This window comes from Neophocaena asiaeorientalis, unplaced genomic scaffold (assembly GCF_003031525.2).
Source record: "Neophocaena asiaeorientalis asiaeorientalis breed wild unplaced genomic scaffold, Neophocaena_asiaeorientalis_V1.1 scaffold30, whole genome shotgun sequence".
In the NCBI taxonomy this organism is placed as follows: domain Eukaryota; kingdom Metazoa; phylum Chordata; class Mammalia; order Artiodactyla; family Phocoenidae; genus Neophocaena; species Neophocaena asiaeorientalis.
This window is the reverse complement of record NW_020174923.1, coordinates 11,111,653-11,124,236: the sequence shown is the minus strand read 5'-3', so window position 1 is coordinate 11,124,236 and position 12,584 is coordinate 11,111,653. Positions and strand designations below refer to the sequence as shown.

Genomic DNA, 12,584 nt, shown 5'->3' with positions numbered 1-12,584 from the left:
CCCCTCAAGTCTTCCATACACATTACATACTGATTCGTTCAAACTCTCACCAAAGCCTCTTGGACTCACTGAACTGCCTAGTGAGATCCGTCTGAGATAATACATTCCACGTACTCTTGTTAGGTAAACACTGGAGGAGAAAGGAGAATGTGAGCCAACAGCAAATTACTAGAAGATAAATAAACCCAAACGTGAACAATAATAAAAAGGTAACCTGCCCTTTAAAAAAAAATTCACTTAATACTTTTTCTCAGGGAAATAAGATGATTCTCAAAAGGCCCTATGTGCCTAAAATTTGGTCAAATTGGCCAATATTTAGACAGTAACTCTGTAAACATTATATTTCGTAGCTTTTTACCATTATTGATTACACTGAGCCTTGCTTGGGACAACACTGACACCTGATATTTAAAAGAAATAAAAGGAGACATGATTTTAAAATCCTGGTATCTTGCAAAGGGTGGTCTGTCTAGTCCGTTTCATATATGTGACTTTCTAAGATGTTAGGTGTCCAGAAGGCTGCTCACAGTCCCGAGTTAGTGGAACACATCATCATCGTGTATGAGTCTTCTCTTTTGTTTTGCCGTTTTCTTCCCTACATCCCCAGCCTGTCTCAATACCCCATAGGCACTCACATCTATTTAATATATGCCCTTCCATATTTCAAGTATATGTGCAAACTTGTTTATACTATATTTTTTGCATTTAATTTACAAAACAGTATTTTTCACCCAATATTATGCATTTTAAAACATTTAAATCAACTTTAATGAGGTACAATTTGCATACAATAAAATGCACCCATTTCAGATTATAATTTGAAGTATTTGACAAACGTGTTATGTCTGTGCAACCGACCACAATTCCCACACAGGACATTTCCACCCCCCAGAAGCGCTGTCCATCTCATCCCTGTATCCGGCTCCAGCAAGCCCAGATCTGCTTTCTCTTGTTGTAGTTCACTCTGAGAACTTCACAAAATGATAAACTATGTACTCTTTTGTGCTTATCTTCTTTTCAAGCAGTGACTCATTCATGTTATATCGATAGCTTGTTCCTTTTTATTGGTAAGCAGTAACAGGCTAGGTGTATGTCCCAAAATTTGGTCCATTCACCCATGGATGAACATCTCTCTGGATTGTTTCCAGGTTTTGGACACCATGAACACAGCTATGACCATTCATTGCACATTTTAGTGTGGACACATGTTTTCATTCCTCCTGGGTAAATATATAGAATAGGTGAGTTGTATGCTATGTGTATATTTAAAGCTATTAAAAATGGCTAAACTGTTTTCTAAAGTGGCTGTACTATTTTCATCCCCACAGCAATGTATGAGCGTTCCAGTTACTCCACATTCTGGCCAGCACACGAGCACCTTTTGTGGGTCTGTCGGTTCTTCCTCTTTCTTTTTGTCAAGTGTCTATTCCAATCATTTGGCCAGTTATTTAAAATTTGGGTTGTCTTCTTATGATTGAGTTTTTACAGTTCTTTATATATTCTAGATACAGTTCTTTATATATTCTCAGATACATGTATTGTAAATCTTTTCAACTAGTTTGTGGCTTGTCTTTTTATTTTCTTAAGTGTCTATCAAAGAACAGATGTCTTTATTTTGATGAACCTCAATATATCAATTTTTAATGATTTGTGCTATTTGTGTTACATGTAAGAAATCATGAACATTTTCTCCTATGTTTTCATCTATAAGTTTTATAGTTTTGTCTTTTATATATAGAAGATCAGAAATTAATTTTTCTGCTTTGTGTAAAATAAGGGCTGGGGTTTTGATTTTATTTTTGTTTTTCCCGAATGGATAGCCAGTTGTTCCAGCATCATTTGTTGAAAAGACAGTCCCTTCTCCACTGAATTATCTGGTACCTCTGTTCAAAATCAATTGATCATATATGTGGGGGTCTAATTCTGCTCCATACTCCATACTCTGTTCCATTAATCTACATGGCTATCCTTATACCAATATCGCTGTCTTGATTACTGTAGCTTTACATTAAATCTTTTTTTTTTTCCAAAATTTTAATAGCCACTTCAAGTTCCCGTTTCATGAGTTGTTTGTTCACACACACTTCTTTCTTTTTTTTTTTTTAACATCTTTATTGGAGTGTAATTGCTTTACATTGTTGTGTTAGTTGCTGCTGTATAACAAAGTGAATCAGCTATATGTATACATTAAACCTTGAAATGAACCACATGCCTGTTTTCCAAAATTGTTTTGGCTAGACTCTTCGCATTTCTATATAAACTTTAAAATCAACATCATTTCCAAAAAAAAAAAAGGTGTAATTTTGACTGGGATATTGCACTGCATCTATAGATCAACCTGGGTAGAATAAAAGTTTTAAAATATTGAGTCTTCTACTCCATAAGCACAGTATAATTCTCCATTTATTTAGGTCTTTCTCTCTGCAATGTTTCATAGTTTTTGTGCATAGATCTTGCATATATTTTGTTACATTCACTCCCAGGTATTCCAGAATTTTGATGCCATAGCTAATAGTATATATTTTAAAAAATTTTCAATTTCCAACTATTAGTTTTTACTTTATAGAAATGTAGCTGATTTGGGGGTATTGATCTTATATCTTGGAGCCTTGCTAAAATGCATTAGTTCCAGTGACTTTTTCGTAGACTTCTCATGATTTTCTATGTAGATAATCATGTTGTCTGTGAAGAGATTTTTACTTCTTTGCCAGTCTGCATGCCATTTTATTCTTTTCTAGCTTATTGCACTGACTATGACTTCCAGTACAACGTTGAAAGGAACGGTGAGAGTGAACATCTTTGCCTTGTTTCCAGTCTTCTGGGGAAAGTGTCTTTCACCATTTCAACTACAATGTTAGCTGTAAGTTTTTCTTAGATGCCTTTTATGAGCTTGAGAATGTTCTCTTCTATTTGCAGTTTGCTGAATCAGTTTGTCATAAAACCGTGCTGAATTTTGTCATACTCTTTTTATGCATCTATTAAAATAATCATATAGGTTTTCCCCTTTATTCTGCTAATGTAATGAATTACACTGATTGATTTTCATGTTAAGCCTTGCATTCCTGAGATAAGCCTTACTTGATCATAATACTTTATCTTCTCTCTATATGGTTGGGCTTCATTTGCTAATATTTTGTTAAGAATTTTTATACCTGTTGGAACTTCCCTGGTGGTCCAGTGGTTAAGACTCTGTGCTTCCACTGCAGGTGGAGCAAGTTTGACCCCTGGTCGGGGAGCTAACATCCTGCATGTCGTGCGGCAAGGCCAAAAAATTTTTTTAAATCGTTTTAAACAAATAAAATAAAGAAAAACAAAGAATTTTTATACCAGTGTTCATGAGAGATCTTGACCTGTAGCTTTTTTCCCCCCCTTACAGAGTCTTTGTCTGACTTTGATTTTTAAGATAAAGTCAGCCTATTAAAATGGGATGGGAAATGTTCCCCTTCCTGTATTTTCTGAAAGAGTTTGTATAAGTGTTGGTATTATTTCTTTCTTAAATGTTGCTAGAATTCATTAGCAAAGATATCTGGGCTTGCAGTTCTCTTTCTGAGGCTTTTAACTAGGGAATTCAGTTTCTTTATGAGATATAAACTATCCATATTTTCTTTTTCTTTTTGTGTCAGGTTTAGTATTCTGTGTCTTTCACGAAATTCATCCAGTTCACCTAAGACATAGAATTTATTGGCACCAAGTCCTTCATACTTAAAAGGATTCCATTACTATCCTTTTAATGTCTGTTGGATCTGTGGTGATGCTCCCTCTTTTCTGAAATAGGGGATTTATATCTTCTTTCTGCTTTTCTTGACCATTCTAGTTAGAGTTTAAAATTTTTATTGAACTTTTCAAAAACTATCATCTATTTTCATGGGTTTTGTATATTTCTCTGGTGCATTTTCTATTTTGTTTATTTTTGCTGTTTTCTTATTCCTTTCTTCTACATACTTAGGGTTTGATGTGCTTCTCTTTTTCTGGTCTTATGGAGAAAGCTTAGACCATAAATTTTAGACTTTTCTAATTAAAATCTATAAACACCATTACAATTTTGAGATTATTTTTGGTACGTGTAAACCGAGTTCAGTAATTTTACCTCTTGCAAACATGATATTTTACCCATGATCCCTAGTGATAAACCCTGAGTCAGTTATTTCACAAACAGTGCAATGAGAAAGGTTATAGCACACACCTTGACGTGGGCTTTTCTAAGCATTTCTATGTACACTAAGAAAGAAAAAGTGCTTCCAACTAAACAGGCACATTATTTTTCAAAAGATGGTACTGGATCTCAGATATGTTCAGATGTGAAAATGTACATCCTAGAATCAATGAAATATGAAAGATGATCCATAATGCACAGAGATAATTACAAATATTGTATCTTGTCTTACTGATGACCAGGACTTCTAATACTAAAGTAGTGCCAGAGAGAACCCTTGCTTTACTCCCAATGTCAAAGGGAGGGCATCTCAAGTTTCTCCACTAAGCATATTGCTGAAAAGCCCTGTACAGCCTTTACCAAGTTAAGTAAATGCCCATGACTCCACTTAAATATGCTGGATTAAACATGCACATGGATCTCAACTCCCTCCAAAGAGGAAGAAAAAGAGTAAGACATGGACAAAGAGTACCAGGGAGAAAATACAGCAAATGGGAGAAGCCAATCATCACACAGACAGTCTCAAGTGTCAGCGCTGGGGTCAGGACAGGGTTTGAATCCTGGCTCTACCAGTCACGACCGTGCAGCCTCAATCCCCTCCTCCTGAAAGCAGGGCTGAAGGCAGACCATGCCACACAGGCTTCCTGCAGGGGCTGAATGGGTTAATTCATGTAATGGCACAGCATAATGCTCAACAAGATCGAGCTACTTTTATTACCATAATTTAAAATTTCAACCAATTAAGAGTTGGGCAAGTTGTGGTGACTAAGCAGAGAGAGAATGGAAGCCTTAAACCTCAAAGGGGTAAAGCCAAAAAGAAGTAAGCACCCTCATAATGCAGAATCTCAGAAAGAATGAAAACTGAGGTACTGGACTCACTTGAAGGAGGAGCTAAGGATGAGAGTGTTGGTCCAGAATTTATATAAAGAGTGATAGAGCCCTAGGGCTGCTCCTCGTTGCTGGGAGAATTCTGGAGAAACTACCCAGACGTACTCTGGATGTGGAGACACTATGAACAGCTCAGGGCTGCCTTCATCTTCAGGACTAAATTTCTTCATATTCCTTTTTGTTTACTGCATTTCCCCTCGGGCTCCTTAAGGTGAACATTTGAGTTTCCTTTTATTTTTTAATCTTCATTTTCTGCTTTAGCTACATCCCACAGACATGAAAAGTTGTGCTCTCACTGTTACTCAGCTTTGAGTATTTCATAATTTTTTAAAAGTATTTCCTCTCTAAGGACTTTATTTTTTAAGAGTAAGATTTTTAGTTTTCAGGCATTTTAAAAGCTAACCTTTCATTATTGAGCTCCAGCTCTATTGTATGGTGGTCTGAGAATAGAGTTTATATGGTATCAATTCTTTGGGATTATTAAAGCTTCCTTTGGAACCTGGTACACAGTTTTTTTGTTTGTTTGTTTGTTTGTTAGCTGTGAATGGTTCACCTATGCTCAAAAGTAATGTGTATTCTGTGCTTGTTGGGTACATGGTCCTATATGCCTATATTAGACCTAGCTAATTAGTCCTGCTATTAAAATCTAAACTATTTTTCTTACTTTTTATGTACTTGGTCTCAGTACCTATGTTCCTGGTGTATCCGTTTCTACCCAGAGTCCTTTTGGTTCCCATCTTACATATTTCAAGGCCATATTGTTTGATGCATAGAGAGCCATGATCAGTGTATCTTCTTGATCGTCTGCTCTTTTTACAATAAAAGTTTTCTTTGTCCTTTCAATATTTTTTAATCTCAGATTTTTCTTTGATGCACATTAAAATTGTCACTCCAGCTTTCTTTTGGTTTCCATATTTCTCCTCTTTCATCCTTTGATTTTCAACCTTTCAAATACTTTGTTTTAAACGTGTATCCTGTGATACATGCTATATCATGATGATTTTTATCCAACATGAGAATCATTGTCCTTTGAGCGGTGAATTCAACTCACTAACAATTAAACAATCACTTACATTTCAAAACTCATTTCAGCCATCTTATTTCACATTTTCTATTTACCATGCTTTTCTTGTTTCTTTTTCTACCTTCTTTTGGAGAGAAGAAATCCTCTCTCCTCCTGTGAACATAATATATTCTATTTTCATTCTTTTGGTGGTTACCTCTAACAAAGTGAGGCCTAAACCTAGACTTATTTTTCATGATCTATATCTCAGATACTCAAACTTTAATTCTATCTTTCTGGTCTCTCATTCTTTCCATCTCTACTTCTGTGGTGGGAATTAATCAACCCAGCCTTCCAGCTCTCTAATTTGCCCTTTGGTTATACCCATAACGTTGCCTTTCAATCCACCTCCTAAATTCTTTACTTCGTCAATTGTATTTTTCATGATCCATACCTCCAACTAATCTTTCTTATTTCTTCTTCCTATTTCCAATATTCTCTCTTATCACTTTGGGTACGTTTATCCTCACTCTGAATTATTTTTCTGTGGTGTAGTGCTTCTGATTTTTACAGGTGTAGCTTTTTCTACAAAGGAGAGGTGGTACACCTTCTTTCTTTCCTTCTTTCCCTCCTTCCCTCCTTCCTTCCTTCCCTCCACCCTCTCTTCCCTCCTCCCTTCCTCCCTTCCTTCCTTCTTTTTCCTTTCCTTCCTTCCTTCCAAGCCCCAGATACAGCAAGGCAAGCTGCACTGTCCAGGGCAATGATGGAAAGAGTGATGTGCACACCAGAGGACCCACCCTCAGCCTTCCCTCAGCTGCACCTTCTGATCCTCACCTGTTCCACTCCCCACCCCAACAGTCTCAACCATCCCCAAGGGCTCCACACCATTTCTGACTTGTTGAGTGGACTCACTGTAGGACCCATAAATCTTACTCCCCTGTGGCAGCCCGAGGACTGGGCTCAGGGGAGGGAGTCAGCAGCCTGTGCCATTCTGTCTGGTTCAGTTCATTTCTTAGCAGCATAAATCAGGTTTCCGCATGTCAACTTTTTTTTAAAGGAGCTCTATTATAATACATTATGATATTCATCTCAATTGCGTGTATGTCAGAGACAGGAACACTGAGAGTACATTGTCTAGTTTGGGGAGAAAAAATAGTTTCCTCAGAGTGGGCACATGACAAATTACATAACCTGAAAGACTGGAAATTACCCTGAAACTGTCCTGGGGTTTACGGAGCAGGACCAGATAACAGTTAGGGCCACATTGTGAGGGCCTCCAGATAAGAAAACCGTTTAAATAAATCCCAAATTAAGTTTACTACCACCAAGGTTTATGACGCAAAGTGTGACATTACTACAAAGTAAACTGGTAAGACAATTTCATTCACTAATGTGTCTAGATCGCCTGCCTTCAAACATAAGATACTTCATTTTAATTCAGTTTTTACAAGAAACTGAAAAAGATCACAAACAGAAAGCACTGATTAAATGCATAGGCAGAAAGTTTGCTCTCTAGCAGAGAAGTTGTATTTTAGAAAACTGTACAGAGAATAAATGGTTAACCCCAGTATCAAACACCAGCAAGAATTTATGTTTCCAAAAGTAATTCTGACTGATTCTTGGTTGAGTCTTCAAGACAAAACACAAAGCAAATGCCAGAAGTGTCACAAAATGCAAAGCAAGCGTCTGCAGTGAGACAAGCAGGACACAGTGCGGGGCCCAGCCGGATGGACGATGCAGGGTCTCACAGTGCAGCTGCAGGGTTGGGTGTCTCTGCAGCTGCCTCTCTATCTGGGCAAAGATGAAGACAAGGCTTTCCGTGCTGGCAAATTTTCGGTAATACTATGCCATTAACATTTAAACTCCTTGAGATTACTCAATTTAATTGAAATGAAGGAAACATGTTTCTTGACCTCTATTCAATCCAAAATGATGTCTGCCATTTTCATTAACAGACAATATAACTGCATGACACACAATGCAATGGGCATCAACCTATTTTACAGCAAGTCCCACAGCAAATTAAGTACCACTGAATTATAATTTCAGTAGCACACAAATATATCCATAATAAATTTAAGATGGTGTTCTGCCACTCAATCTAGTAAGTAGAAAACAGCCTAAGGAAAAAAACATATTTTGGATTCTTATCCTATATTGATGTATACGGTAAGAAAGGAAATCACTTACAGGGAGAGTAATGTAATTGCTCACTTCAGAATTACTAAAATTATCAGTTTCTGAAAATAAGATTGAGGCAAAAATGAAACAAAAATCAGAGAATGATGTCTTCCAACAACTACTTCATCATCAAATAAGATTTATAAGCATACTTGCCAGCAAATATATGTACACATATTTTGTACATATAAAGTAAGGCTGTATTCTGTTTACAAGGTATATAACTTTCTTTAGCAACTGTGCCTTACATGAGTGCAGTTTTGTTAAAACCATCCTCTTAGTTATACAGGAACCTTCCCGAGCAAAGGTTTTTCCTAGGCTATTTATTGTTTGGGTTCACTGACCAACAGGTAAGTGTAGCAGTCATTTGAAGGTAAAAGCCTGGCTCCATTCTCGAAAGCAGGGGATGGTAAACTATGGTTCCCAGGCCAAATGTGGCCTATTGCCTGTTTTTGTAAATAAAGTTTTATTGGAACACAGTCATGCTCATTTGTTTACATACTTTCTATGGCTCTTTCATGCTATGACAACAGAGCTGGGACCCTCAGGCTCACAAAGCCTAAAGTATTTACTATCTGGCCCTTCACAGAAAAAGCCCATGGACCCCTGTTCTAGAGCTACTCTGAGCTTACCTGAATCATAAAACCTAAAGCCCTATACTTGGTTGAATAACACAGAACATCAGTACAGTGAAATATTATGCAATCACTACAAATAACATTTACTAAGAGTTTCTAATGGTCAAGGATAAATAAGTTTGTTATGCTAAGGTTTAAGTATATGAAATTGTAAATTTAGTCTAATAACATCAATGCAAACATGTACAGACACAGAAAAAAAGACTTTTTAACCAAAAAGTTAACACTAACTGTGGTAATGGTGGTAAAATCTTGGACAATTTTTTCCTTCTTTTTACTTTTTAGTAAATTTTCTACAAAGAATGTATATCCCATTTTTCACTGGAAAATATTAAACTGACTTTTAAATTAAAAAAGAGAAACTTAACACTAAAAATATAAGTATTAATACTATCTGGCAAACTGTCTCCTCTCTTCATGTATTAAAAAGGCTGGTGTCTTTTTTTTCTTTTTTAACTCAGCTGTTACAAAGAAGTACAGAATTCCCTTCACAATTCTTCCCATGAATATGGTTTACTGCCATTCACAGGCTAAGGACACTCAGTGAAATGTTATGTTCGATCTAATTTCAATCCCTCAGTATGCAGAAAGTGGTTAATTGTAAAAGATCCACCCATCTGGGACTTTGCTTAATCATTCCAGGCAGTGCTTATCTGACGACCATCATCCACAATTGTGATGTACTGACCTCAAAGTCCATTCTCTGGTAACTGTATTAGTTTGATTTTTCACCGTGCTTCCTACTAAATGCTTACTTTAAAAAAATTTAATTATATATTAACTCCCAAAAGGATTTCGGGTAGGTACCAAGACAATGCATCACATCATGGTGGACTGAAAGCCTACTGCCTGACCCCTGACCAGAGGGCAGGGACCCACCGCTGCCAGGGAAGGGACGCCACGTCCTTCTGACCCCTGGTGGAGGACGACAGGGCCAGAGACACAGGGGAGGGACAGATAAACTCACTGCGCTGGCAGTAGAGTGTGGAGTGGCATGGGCAGGAGGCCCTGTCTGTGCTCTTCCTGCTTCTTCCCTCGCCAGTCCACCCCTCCACTCACAGCCCCTTCAGATGCAGCACCCAGCCCGGGGTACCGGAGCACAGCTGGTGTGCACCGTCAGTTCCGGAGTCGGGGTGCACAGGTGCAGTAAGGGCAGGAAATCCACAGGGAGGGGCAGGAAAATGAGTGGGAATGAGGCCTGTTGCACCGCAGATTCTGGGGTGTGTCTGTGGGCCCTCCCACCGAGGGGTCTACGGCCATTTCCACCTTGCTGCTTTAGTTTGGATCCTGATCTCACTGCTGTGATAAAGGCCTCATTTGACCAAGGTCTCCCCATCCTTACATGGATTATCTTCCTTAAACACTATTCTTAAGTCATTTCCCCATATAAACACCTTCCCCCACCAGTCCTAGGAGGAGCCAAGGTCCTTGGCCCAACATCAAGGCGGCCCACCCTTTGATGCCGGCCCACACTCCGACCTCACCTCACCCCTCTGGACGATGTCCTCTCTCTACTGATCCACTCTTGCTACTCAGGGATGGTTTCTTGCGCTGGGGGCCACCTGCCTGTGGTGCTCTCTGCTCCCCTTCAAATCCCACCGTCTGCCCAGACCCTGACTCAACTTTCCTCTCCTCTGAGAAGCCCTCCCTGATCCCCTTGGCCCTTAGGGATTTCTCTGTTCTCTGGAAACACAAATAGCCGTTGGTGCCACAGATCCATTTAGTCCTTGCTCATGCATTGCCTGAAATGTTCAGATTTCTTTGCCTGGCATGAAGCACCCATTTAGATAATGAATTTTCAGGTCACATCTTGTCTCCTCAATGAGACCGTAAATTTTTCAGGACAATATGCTTCTTTGTATCGCCTATAGTGCTTACCCATGGGCTTACACAGTTGGTATTTAGTAAGTTATTTCTTGGACGATGAATAAAATGAACAACTTCCTGAGTCATCTGAATCAGAGATCTTTCTGAGGTCACATTAAATGGCACCATAAACCTTTTCTAACAGCAATCACAGAGTACAGAGAGTTAAATAGAAAAACTCACTTATAAATGAAAGAACAAAAAGACCTACAGTCAAGGGCAGCGCAGCGCAGAGGCAGTGTGGGTGTGGCTGCCGTGCAGCCTCAGCCTCACCCCGAGGTTGGGTCCCCACTCTCCTCCCTTCCCATCAGCCCTAGCCTCTCATATCCTTCGAGCTTTCTCCAGTTCTGAAGAATGTGTCTGCATCACCTTCAGGTATTTCCAGCTCTGCCACGTTCCCCTTCTCTCTCCATGGGGGAGCTTCCATCTCCCCCGTGTCTCCTGCTCTTCTTCTGTTTTCTGTCTCTCTCCTCCTGCTGCCTTCCCCAGCGCCTAGCCCCTCACTGTAATCTCCCAACATGCTAAGTCAGACTGCTGCCACCCCTCCCGCTAGGAATCCCGTCCACTGTGTCCTTTGTTTCAAACACCATAGTCCTCTCACCTGTATCTCTATGTGGTTCTTTTCAACATCCCCAGGTCGTAGTCTCACTCTGTTACCAGCCAGCAACTTCCTCCCTTCACCTCCCATCACGTGCATTGTGCTTCATGACAACAGTCCTGCCTCGCACGATGACTAGCTCAGCTCTCTCCCCTGGAGTCTGCTTTTGCCACGTGTGCTATGCTTTGTGGGGTGCAGTGGGGAATGGCCCTGGTCAGGTCCTGTATGAGTTGGCTGAGTCGGGGGGTGAGCTCGGCAGCTGGGGGACACCTCCTCCACTAGCTCCTTAGGGATCAGGCATGTTAGAAGAGGCCTCTCCCTGGGGGGATCCACAGCCAGGATTTGGGAGGGCTGGGGTGGGAGGTGGATGCCCTCACTCAGGTGCCGTGGGTCAACCTGATGCTGCTACAGAGGTGAAGCTGCAAGTCCAAGTTCTCATCCAACCAGCAGCTCAAGGCAACCACAGGTCCCCCAACCCAGGCTGTAGTCACCCGAGGGGCCTCCCGAGGGATTGAGTACTGTGTCATTGCCCCCAGAGTCCTTGCTTGTCTCCCCACTTTCTCCAGGGCTGTGGGGGAGGAAGCAGGACCCTGTGCCTCTGCGCTGTTAGGACACCCCGGCAGGAAACGGAGGAAGGCGCCTCCACAGAGTCCAGTGAACCCACGCAGCTGCACCGTCCCGCCTGTGCCTCACCAAGAGCTACTTACCTCCATGTATATGGGTTCCAGCAAAATACAAAAGGGAAAAGTAGATATTAAAAGAGAGCAAGACGGTCTAGGGGAGAAAACTGGACTTGGAGACAAGAAGCACACACATTCCATTGTGAGTCCTGCCAGTGATGGAGGGTCTTAAATGCAGGTCCTACTGTCGTGGAATATTCCACACATTTCCTCAGTCATATTCGCAAGAGCTCTCAACTTCTCAAAAGAGTGGCGGTAGGAAAAAAAATCATTATTATTATTATTTTTTTACTGCTGAGAATAAACTGAAAGATTCTACTTCAACTCAAGCAAAGAATTCTATAACTAATTAAGGCTTTTCTTTTTTCAAAAGAAAGTCCACTTTCCAGCATGACCCACATTGGTACTATCTGAGGGCACAGCCACAGTTAGCCACGAAATGGAGAGGGTGCTCCTGGAAACCACACACGCACCTGACCCGGGGGACAGCGCAACCTGAACCCCAAGAGGAAAACCCCAGCATCCACTTGGGGTCCTGAGCTCACGCCTGTAACTTGGTCCAAAAGACCCAGGTAGA

At 40.3% G+C, this 12,584-nt stretch overlaps 1 protein-coding gene across 2 annotated transcripts in view; it reads right to left on the bottom strand.

Annotated features, from left to right (window-relative positions):
• Positions 1 to 12,584, bottom strand: part of RPTOR (regulatory associated protein of MTOR complex 1) — a 337,424-nt gene that overhangs the window by 145,976 nt on the left and 178,864 nt on the right. The gene's annotated exons all lie outside the window — the stretch shown is intronic.